The sequence below is a fragment of the Pocillopora verrucosa genome, chromosome 8, assembly GCF_036669915.1.
Source record: "Pocillopora verrucosa isolate sample1 chromosome 8, ASM3666991v2, whole genome shotgun sequence".
NCBI classification, from domain to species: domain Eukaryota; kingdom Metazoa; phylum Cnidaria; class Anthozoa; order Scleractinia; family Pocilloporidae; genus Pocillopora; species Pocillopora verrucosa.
In genome coordinates this window covers 23,720,257-23,731,510 of record NC_089319.1, presented here as the reverse complement: position 1 = coordinate 23,731,510, position 11,254 = coordinate 23,720,257, and the positions used below count along the sequence as shown (strand labels likewise).

General features: G+C 37.9%; 1 long non-coding RNA gene across 1 annotated transcript; it reads left to right on the top strand.

Annotated features, from left to right (window-relative positions):
• The first annotated feature begins 224 nt into the window (after positions 1-224).
• On the top strand, positions 225-2,632 carry LOC136282947 (uncharacterized). The gene is made up of 2 exons (XR_010718523.1): positions 225-539; positions 1,593-2,632. It is a non-coding gene; the product is annotated as an uncharacterized lncRNA (long non-coding RNA).
• The last annotated feature ends 8,622 nt before the right edge of the window (positions 2,633-11,254 follow it).

Here is an 11,254-nt window from a genome sequence, read left to right as displayed (position 1 = left end):
AAAAAAAACTGGGGCTTGAGCTGATGTATTGTTACTTAAGAAGTTTTTCTACATATTTTTTTCCATTCAGTTTGATCCACTCAGTCTTGGACTGAGCACTTGTATCAGTATAGGGTTTTGTAGGCTGTTTGTGAAACATTCTTAATAACTCTAACAATTTTATAAGTTTAGAGAGAGAGATGCATTGTAATAATTGTTTCTGTATTCAAGCAAATCTTGTAAAGTCAAACTTTTGATTTTAGATTAAGCACTTAAAATGCCCTTAACACCTTATTGTATTATTATTATTATTATTATTATTATTATTATTATTATTATTGCTGCCAGCAAACAAATTGGTGGCGTAAGTCTCAGTTGTTTATTTTTTCCTTGTTTCAGTAATTGATAACATTCCAAGTTTCCGCTACAGTGCAAGCTCACGAGATTATTCCAATGGAAATTGTGTGGTGTGCATGAGCGATTATAGCAAGGGTGAAAAACTACGACGTCTACCTTGTAATCATGATTTCCATGCCAAATGTATTGATCGTTGGCTCAAGGTAACATGAGCACTTCATTCTGTTTCAATCATTTTATTATTTTAAGTATTAAATGACTAGTGGTGAAACTGTTCCATTGGGATTTTAGTGATTTAGGGTCAGGTGTAAGTTTGGTTTTCACTTCAACATAAGTACTAGTATGAGTGGTGATGAGGTGCTGGTGTGCATACATGTAAGCACCCCTAACATCTTGTTGAAAGTTCTCCTTACTGTTTGCTATACATTTCTTGTAAATTTTGTTTCGAGAATCTTTTTGTGCTTGTTTTGTGGGTGCTAACGGTAGAACCATCTTTGCATTTGCTTGTGATATATGCATATGTGCATATGTGGTTGCAAAAACCAGGCCTTTGGTGTTAAGCATGATAATGAGAGACTTGGGTCTAAGCTCATCACCTCCACTTAGGGGTATCAATCAGAACTAGCTAATGTTTTGGAATGAGATGGGGGGAGGGCTTCCGTCATGCATTGAACTATTGTAAATATAGGTACAAGCACTTTAATTGGTCAAGGATTCAGTTACATCTTTCCATAATCACTGGGGACAAGATGATGACAACAGGAGCACTTATTAACTTTTTGGGTTTAACTGGCTGCAATTGGCTTCTTGTTAGACATTTTGACCTGTTTAATGCTTTCTTGCAAACAAAGGTTTTGGCTACCACTACTCTATATCTATGGGCTAGACTCCCTGTATCAGCCCTTTGATGCAAGACATTTTGGAGGCAAAGAAATAGGGCAAATTTACATTTTTGCTCTATTAATCACCGTAGTAGTTGTAACAAAACAATTATTTGCTGAAGGAAAAGTGAATGGTATTTAACAATATTATATAATCGTCAAGACAAAGTTGGAGATTATAAAAAAGTATTCTCTTTGCCTTCAGCAAATGATTGCAGGAAACAAATCAGGGATAGGAAGGGTCTAGCACAGGGTACTGAAATAACACTTGTACTGAAGTGTAAGCTGCAGCTGTTAATAGTTAGTTTACATGCTAATGGTAAATCAGAAACTATGGACGGAATTTTTTAATAATGTTGTGAATTTGATTTTCAGAATAATCGAACCTGTCCTGTGTGCAGAGAAGAAGTCATGGAATCTTGATCTTTGCCTAACTTTTAAACAAGCTCCAATTATTCCTTAAGATGATTATAGAAATTTTGCTGTTGAAATTGATATATATATATACATATATCTACATATAATGATTAATGCATTGTTGTTATTCTACACTCCTGACATTTGTAATGTTTTGCAAACTCTTGTTCAGTCTGTTAGAAAGAAAGAGAGAAGATTCATTATATGCTTTAGAAACAACTCCAACTTATCAATAGTTTTTATATTGCATTGCTAAAATATCTTCAAAATTGTTGAAATAGTTGTAAGCTTCAAGGAATAATAGTAATTTTGTTCCCCCCACGAGTAACAGTTCCTTTAGTCATTTGTGTATTAAATATAGTTTTCTTGAGATCATCTTAAGTAAGAGGGTCGTTGTGGCATGTTCAGATCAAGGTACTTTCTCACTGTACCTTCAGAGTTTCCTCTGTCAGTTTTGTTACACGTTGAACACAGCTTCAATCCATCTTGTGAAAGAGCCATGTCAACAAATGTGTTGCAATATATTTCAAATCCAGCAAAAGTAATTTTACAATTGATTGTATTCATACTTTCAGGATGTTGTGGGAGTATTTTTGTTGGCACTGTCAGATGTAATAAGCATAAGTTTCAATGTTGCACCTTCAGCACTTTCCAGAATTATTTTTAAATCTAGGACCTTGTTTATTTTTCCATGCACTGCAATCCAGGACTGAAGGATGAGTTTATATGACTTGGCTAGGAAATATCTTTAAAATTATATTGTTATGAAATGAAAAATTCCTATATTCACATTTGTAAGTCTAGAAATAATTTCCTCTAACATTGGTTTGAACTCAGAGAAGTTGCCACAGCTCACTTGTATGATAGTTAATGAATTATGTGAAGACCCATAGTGAAATTTGTACATAATATTTAAAGAAGCTTGAGTATGTAGACCAATTGCTTTTATTATATATCAAGGCACTGCCATAGCATTAAACACATTTATACAGCTTTAATCTAAAGTCTGAAATATTTAGTAGTTATCACCTTTAACCCTTGAACGCCAAATAGTGACAAGCATCTAATTTCTAATAATAACATTCCTGAATCAGACACTAAGCTCATGGGAATGAAAGAAATGATCGCGAACTCAAGAGGTTCTTCATTTTTTGACAAATTCACGTTGTAAGTACCGTACAAAATGTATAGGAATAGAGATGGGTACGGAGAACATGCACACTGATGTCACGCTGTAAAGTATTGAGTAAAAGACCTCGCTAAATTTTGTGTAGCTTTAAGAAAAAACTTACATTGGTGTTCAGCAGTTTATTAAATCCCCTTCGGTGGAAATACAATTTGTGCCGTGCGACCTTGAGCCACCTTGAGGATGAAGTTAGGCCATTTTAGTTCATTCATGCTAAAAGTAACGAATAAGGTATTGTGGTGAAGCGGATGTTGACGGAAGTTGTCGACTGTGGACGGAAGTTGTATTCCGTAGTTGGAAGTTGGATTGTGGACCGTGAACGGAAGTAGTCCCGCATGCTACCCCTCCCCACTTAGTGTCTGTCAAAATAATTTAGATGAAGCTCAGAAACTCACGTGAAAAGAAATAAAATGTTTGTATGGTTTAATAAAAATAATAACCTCAAATCACATTTCCGAAACTTGAATCGAGAAGCCGAAATGTTAACCCCTAGGGACCCGTAGCGGGTTCATTTCAATACACACTATGATCACGCAGAAGAGCATCACAGGTAGCCATATTAGTGGTAAGCCGAGCATTTGCGTTCGTCTGCAGTTGGTATAAAGTAATCATTCAAGAAATAATTGACAGCTGTGCACGTGGTCCATACGTTTCATCTTTTTAACCGATATGTGTAAATTTTGTTGACAAAAATGCAGACCGAGACCAAAACTGTTGCTTCGACTTGATATATTTTCAACGTCTAGGAGTGTATACACACTGATTTTCACATATGTGCCTTATGTTGTTACTGGTTTACATGAGGAGCCGGTGAATTCTTATAGGGAAAAGCGAAGCGTTGCTTTCGTGACTGGCCATTTGTTTACTTTTCTGGTGGTTTTATCTCTCCTCTGCTTGGTGACTACGCATATATTAATCTATGAAAATCAGACCACACGAAGGCTTGAAATTCTATTAAGAACGATTGTGGCCGCTTTGTTAAAAACCAAATGCAATGGTCACTTTGTTAAAAACAAAAGATATCAAGAAACGGGAAAGGAATATTTCACAATAGTGCAAATGATCGTGAAAGATGAGGGTTCCTACAATTTTGCTGTCAGAGCAACATTTGATGCCTGATTATGCCCACCCAGCCCACCCTCCGCCCCACAAACACACATACACCAACAAAAAGGACATTGTCTACCTGATGACCTCTGCCCATCCCACCTCCAGCCTACACAATCTTCTTTCCAATTCCCATCATGACAAATGCACAAGTTTTCTTATCACACAACTGCCCAAAATTAAAAGAAAATTTATTCCATAAGTCTTGAAAGTTCAAATAGACTGGATTCAACTGTACCTATATTCAACATGTCCAAGAAATCAATACAAACTTGAGCCATAACATGAATGAGCTGGCTCCAAGAGCCCTTTGATTGAGTTCAAGAAACCCCCAGTTTTTGAAATGAGACCTGTTGAGTGGACTATTGAAAAAGTATGGCTTTTACCAATATGATTAAAAACTTAACCAAATTGACTTGGTCAGTGGCATTTTTCTGTATTCCACTCTGTGGTTGCTCCAGGGAACCAGTGCTAGTTCTTGGCCAGTCAGATTAAAAATTTAATTCAACTGTGACTTGGTTAGTGGCATTTTCCCACAAATTAGGCTCTCGGTTTGCTTTTATTTTCAGTTCTCATTCGCTCTTTTGGGTATTTTTTCCTGGATTTGATTGGCCATTGTGATTACTGCAGTTTGATTTTTTTGAAGTTTCATCAAGAAGCACCCTAACCAAATTACTTACTTAGGCAGTACTTGTGTGGGCATTGTAAGTGTACACCTGGCACTTGTTTAGGTTTTTTCTCTAATTTATTTTTGTCTTGGTGGGAAGATAGAATCTCCAGTATGGTAACATTTCACCTTGAGGGATATTACAAGACTACTTTCAGAAATTGGTAACTACAGTTGCATTTTTCAAATCTTGATTTTGAACATGTGCTACTTCATTGATCACAGCAACTTTATTTCCAGGGCCTCACTTATTTTTATCCCCCTACCCCCCTGGATGGAGAACCTGTAATTGGCCGGGATGAGAAGGGAACCTGGGAATGAGGCTCCTGAGGTACAGCAATTCTTAAATTAGAAGGACCTGTGTTACTTGCTTTAAAAATGTAACTGAAACGCTTTCTTTGGATTGGTATACAGGACCTTTGGCTTGAAATTCAAGGAATTTTGGGTTATAATTACCAGGAGAATGATTCCCCTTTCATTTTAACCACAGCCATATAGCCTGGGAAAAAAAATGCATATTAAGCTTTTGCAAATTTGCGCTTAAAAATGATACCTCCCCACGTGAGGTCACGAGTAAAAAGATCACTGTTGCTACAGTCACATTGATATAAAAATTGCGCCTTTCAATGCAGTGCCTTTAATTTCGTATTTAATTTGTGTAATAATAAACAGAATATCACATTTGAGTGTTGAAAAGATATTTCACTCGTTCTCTTCGCCCATTTCAACACTCGAAATTCGTATCTCCGTGCGGCCATATGACATCCTCTATATCTTTTTGTTAAAACAATTGCTAAGAACTCTGTGGAAAGTGTGCCTGTCTTTCAGTACAATGCAATGGCCATCATTTTACTGCTTACATCCCTGCAGTGACACCAGGTGGGAATTTTCTAACCGGAAGGAAGAAATGAATGTAATGTAAGTATTCTAAATTAGGATATGAATTCATTTAATACTTCACAAGTTATACTCTACCGGGGGATGGACTTTAAGTACACTAAGATCATTATATATTCAGTAGATAGTGAACTCAATGAACCATTTTTCTGTTAAAATATTTTGTTATTTACTTGTTCTGTGCGTGAAATCCTCCGTTCTTGCGGAAAAAATCGTTTCTTTTTGTTTCGAATGACATAAACAAATAACCCTGCTATTTATAGGAAACAAACAGAAATATTAATCATCCAATTAATGTCTATAAATCTCATTTTCATTTCTAAAGGTCCTGAAATGTTTTTAAAAAAATCCCGATTTATCTCAGAAGTTCTTTTTCGGAATAATCTCATAATTTGCACAAAATGCGAGATTCCCGTGATGAATTTTCATGGAGCACCGGCCTCTAGACTGATTCAAAATAATCATTTATTTTCAAGACAAAGTGAGCGATACGTCAGTTTCGTCTCCTTACATATTTCCTTCTCCGGAAAAGACAGCATGACCGTTGGCAGAGTTTGACATTTCATGTGGCATAACCAAGGCCAAAACCATGACAATAACCTCTATTACAAAGGTATGAGACGAAGTACCATTACCATTACTCGGAGCTCGAGACTAATTGTGCCATCGCTCGCCGAAATTACGTTTACTTACTTACTCGACAGCTTAGATTGGCTCCGTTTTTCGACTGTTCCGAGTCCGAGACTTCGGTTGGTGAACGCAGGCTCTTTTCGCAAACATTGGATGATTTTATGGTTAATACGAGTGAAAAGTGTACATTTGAGAAGAGACTGGGAAATAGTCAATGCACTCACGTTTCACCTGCACGTGAATCTAGCTAATGTTTACTCACGCGTTCGATACACGTGAAAGCTTCCATCTGTATGCGACATCATAAGAATAACTTTCGCAGTACGACGAGTTGTTGGATCTAAAAGAACGACAAAGGCCATTTTAACGATCGAGATGCAATCCTTTAATTTATCCTTATAAGTGTGATGTGTGATTGCGAAGTTTTAAACACCAGTGCACAAGATGGTACGTCGAAAACAAGCGAATGGCTCATGAGTAGTAACTTTTCAACAGACTGTGGCGATCGCCAACAGTCTTCTTCATCGGGAGAGTCTTCGCGAGCTGTGTCGCCGATCGAGGATTCTGAGCCAGTTAAACCAGAGGGTAGTGGAACAAAGTTACACAGTGATCATTACCATCGGAAACATCGTCACTCGAAATTTCACAAGAAAAAACATGTCAACAGCTCCGGCGTCGCGGTGGATCGATTTAAAAGAACTGCGACTGTGTTGCGCTGTTCTGGGCTTCTTCAGATCACGAGAAGTATATCTCAACTTCTACATAACAATGAAATAATTCAAAGTGAGATCGACAAGCTTCAACATGAAACGAAGGAGCACAGCCAGCAGTTACAGAGACAATTGCAAAAGAAACTTGAAGTCGAGAGGGAGACTAGAGGTGCGTGCAGTCCAGAGGGTCAAAAGTTACTCACGAAACTCGCTCAATTTGAGTGGAATTGAACTATTATTGGAATTCGCGCATTAAGTAAATCTTATTCCTTAATCACTTTTTTTCAAGGTTGTTTATTTCATTTTTGTATGCGGAGAAAAAACATTGGTAAACAAGGAATGATAATATTAATCAATGTAACTGGTGTGCAGCGAATTAGAAAGTCAGGCGACCGGATTACGTAACCGTACTGCTTGTTATTCCTTTACTTGAATGATCTTTCATTTTGGACTCTTTCGATCGAATCTAAAATTAAACGAGCGAAGAGTTACTGTTATTATGGATGAAATGTGTGGATTTCATAGAGTTAAGATTCGCAGTAAGAATTAGCGCGCACAGTTCTTCCAATCTTTATTACTTGGGTTATTTTTACGCAGGTTGAAAATGATTTGCTCATCTGGAAAATTCTTTATTCAATAAAGAGTTGATGTTCAATTTATTTGACTTTTTTATTGTATACTATAGCAGAAGGGGCGAGATTTTTAAAGAGGAATATTTACAATCTAATTGAAAATCCGAGTGCAAAGAAAAGAACCGATCTTAAAGTAGACTCAGTAAGCAATGGTTAGTATCACTATGCTACTTCGATACAGTTTCACGTAATTGATTATCAACTTACTTTTAATTTTCATCCATTCGATTAAGATGATTTAACCAACATACCGGTAGAATTGCGCAGAATGATCGATTGTCAATGCGTTGCGAAGATCTCTTGGGCGTTGAAAACAGAGAAGGCGGGTCATGGGAGGGTTAACAACACAAAATTGGCTTAGACTGGACCACAGGTAGCCCAGGGTCGCTAAATGATACTCCGTGATTACTTTGCGTAATAGGCGATCCCTGATAGTAAATCTTTAGTATAGAGGGCAAAGCAGATGCAATATTACCGAGCTGAACAGTCCAAAACCAGCTTATTTAACCCACAATGCAAAGGAATAATTACTTAAGCGAGGTAAGTTCGTTTTTAATTTAAAACTAGCTGGAACTTCAACCGTACATTTCCATACAAATCCTAATAACGCGTCAATTTCAAATTTACAGAGGCTCGTCTTGTGAGCTTAGGCCTGCTGAGATAATAGCCCATGATCATTACTGTTTGTTTCTATACTTGTTGGGAATGGAACAACTTACTCAATAGTAAGGAAATAATTAAATTTTATTTATAGAGGGTGACTCATACTAACAATACAAGTTGATGAACTAACGGCCTTCTTTTGTGGAGGATCCGGTGAAAAGTTAATATATAGCTCCGAAGTAATATTATGCAAAATATATACATATATTTTTTGATGACATGAACGAACGTTGCCCTTTGTTCGTACTGTATTTCTAAAGAAATTTCATTTGAGACTTTTACCGCACAATCGTTTTGAAAGCTTTGCCCTCAGTCTTCAAGTTGCCCTATCCTCAACGGCTGTAATTGTTTACCTCTAGGTTCTCAACCGGCTCCTCGCTTGCGTGACCGTCCTGATGTTTTCCTAAGCTAGTGGTATGCACTCTTACGTAAGAGCGCATCTTGCTTCTTCTCGTCTATTTAAATGCGGTTGCCTAGGTTTCGCACCCGCCCAACCAAACAACATCGAAGGGACACCAGACTTGGAGATTTTGATCTTAGTCTTACTGGTGAATTGAATGTTCTTCCTGATGTTATCCAGCTTCGCATATGCTGTCGCTTCCTTCTTCAATCTTTCCTTCATGACTCTCTCGGTGCCACTTGAGGGTCACTTGACTTGTTGACCTTCACGCTCAGGCAGGCTAGCACCCAAAAGCCTTCTAGCCCTCCCAAGATAGATATCTAGTCACGAGAAACCATAAGCTAAGAACCAATTGAGAAAATTGTAGAAGACGCTTTGAAATCACAATAGGCCTTCTAGGGTTGAAAGTGGCCTGCAACAAGATGTTCCTCTCGCGCGCAGACGGCGAAGAAAATTTAACTGAGGAGTCGAATAACCAGCAAGTCTGAGGCATGTTTCTGTTGAAGTTTTTAAAATATTAAGGCCTGGAGAAGAGAATATAACCTTGGCCTGAAGCTTTTACTTCGAGTTCATTTCCACCCTCAGCGTGAGGGTGGGTTCACGATGGCCTTTGCGTTAGGATTCAGGTGCTTAATGAGCACTCTCAGCGATGTGCATGCTTTTTTAAAAATATGAATACTTTATAGCGCCTTCATTACCTACGTAGGAGCTGTACAGAGAAGAACTGTTTACGCAACTTCCGCGGGCTAAAAATTCACTAAAGGAGTTTTTAACCTGCGAAAGTTAAGCATACAGCCATGAGCCATAATATAGCATAGTAAAAACTCAAATTCTTCTGACTGACTGACTGACTAATTGCTTGAATCATTGTCTGACTTAATAACTGACTGACAGACGGACCGATTGATTGACTGACTGACTAACTGACTGACCATTCTGACTGGCTAATTGTTCGACTGACTGCCTGACTGACCAACTGACTGATAGACTGACATATTAATTGACAGTTTGACTGAGTGACTGACTGAAATACTGATTGACTGACTAACAGACTGACAGATTGATTGATTGACTGTATGACTGACTGGTTAACTGTTTGACTGACTAGCAGATTGATTTACTGACTGGCGGGCTGACTAACTAACAAGTAAACCGACTAACTAACTGACTTGCTGTCTAACAGACTGACTGACTAGTAGACTGACCGACTGATTGACTGACTGACTGACTGGCTAGCAGACTGACTGACTCGCTGGCAGATTGACCAACTTGGGACTGACTGACTGACTGGCAGACTGACTGACCGTGTAAGGCTGACTGACTGGTTGACTGACTGACTGACTGGCAGACTGACTGACCGACTGACTGACTGACTGGTTGACTGACCGACTGACTGATTGACTCGCTGACCGACTGACTGGCAGACTGACTGACTGACTGACTGACCGACTGGTTGACTGACCGACTTGCTGACTGACTGACTGGTTGACCGACTGACTGGCAGACTGATTGACTGGTTGACTGACTGATTGTCTGATTGCCTAGTGTACTCACTGAATGACTAAGGATGAGTTAGAGAGATCGACCGACAAAACTTATAAGACAGTGGATTTAGCCTGTCTTGAGGAGTTTTGTGACTGACTAATCGACGACAAGCACAAACTTTTAACTAGTTTCAAATTTGTGAATTGAATTAAGAGGCATGATCTTGGCTTAGAGAAATAATTGCACGATAAAAGTCTTTAAAGTTAAAACTGAGTTTGTTTCTTAGGAGAAACGTTTGATTTGTCACTACAGGCGAATCCTTAAAGACGATCGAATCTTTAATTTGTACATGAAGCGTCGCGGAACGGTTTTTCATTATGTATGCCTCAAGCCTTAAGATTTTTCTCACAAAGGCCTTCAAAATTCTACGGAAACCAAAAACTTTTGCCCGCTTTCGCATCTCTCATTAAGATAACAAGTTATTCACGATTCCATGAAAAATAAATGAATAAGTTAATATTCCTCCTCCAATTACTAAGTCGTCGTGATCAAACAAAATATATCATTCGTTTGTGTTTATTTTACTAATAAGATCTACTAGTAAAACCGTTATGATGCACCATCAAAAAACAAGGCAAGATATCAAACATTCCGTGAACGCACCTAGATATTTTGAATTCTAACAAGAAAAACAAGGTTAATACCTTGAATTATTTAAGCTAGTTTGAAAAAGGGCGTTGTCTATAAATAAAAATATCTTACATTTCTCGAAAAAATAAAAAATTATGTATACGATAAAATGACTTGTTTTACCCAAAATAGTTGGTGTGTTCATACTAAGATTAATCTTCGATTTAAGCGAGACCAATACCTCACGTCCCGTCCTTGACAGCCAGTGTTTGTTCATCAGACCGATTTCCAGCACCGATCGCTTGAAATTTTACAACGATTCTCACAGGAATGCTTAAATCCAACACCACTGGAAAATTTAGGATTTTATCGATTTATAACATGATCCCAAATGAAAGCCGATTTTTCCATTCCCTCGTGCGAAGGTAAATGTCATATGCTTGTTGAATGAGCGGTCTCAATAACTAGTGATATAGTATAGCATGGCATATCATATTACATTTATCTTGACCCATAACAGGTGTTTTCACTTTTAATTTCCAATCTTGGTGTTTAGTTTTTTCGGAGACCATTAATCGACCCCTAGTGGCTATTTGCATAGCATATGTAGTTT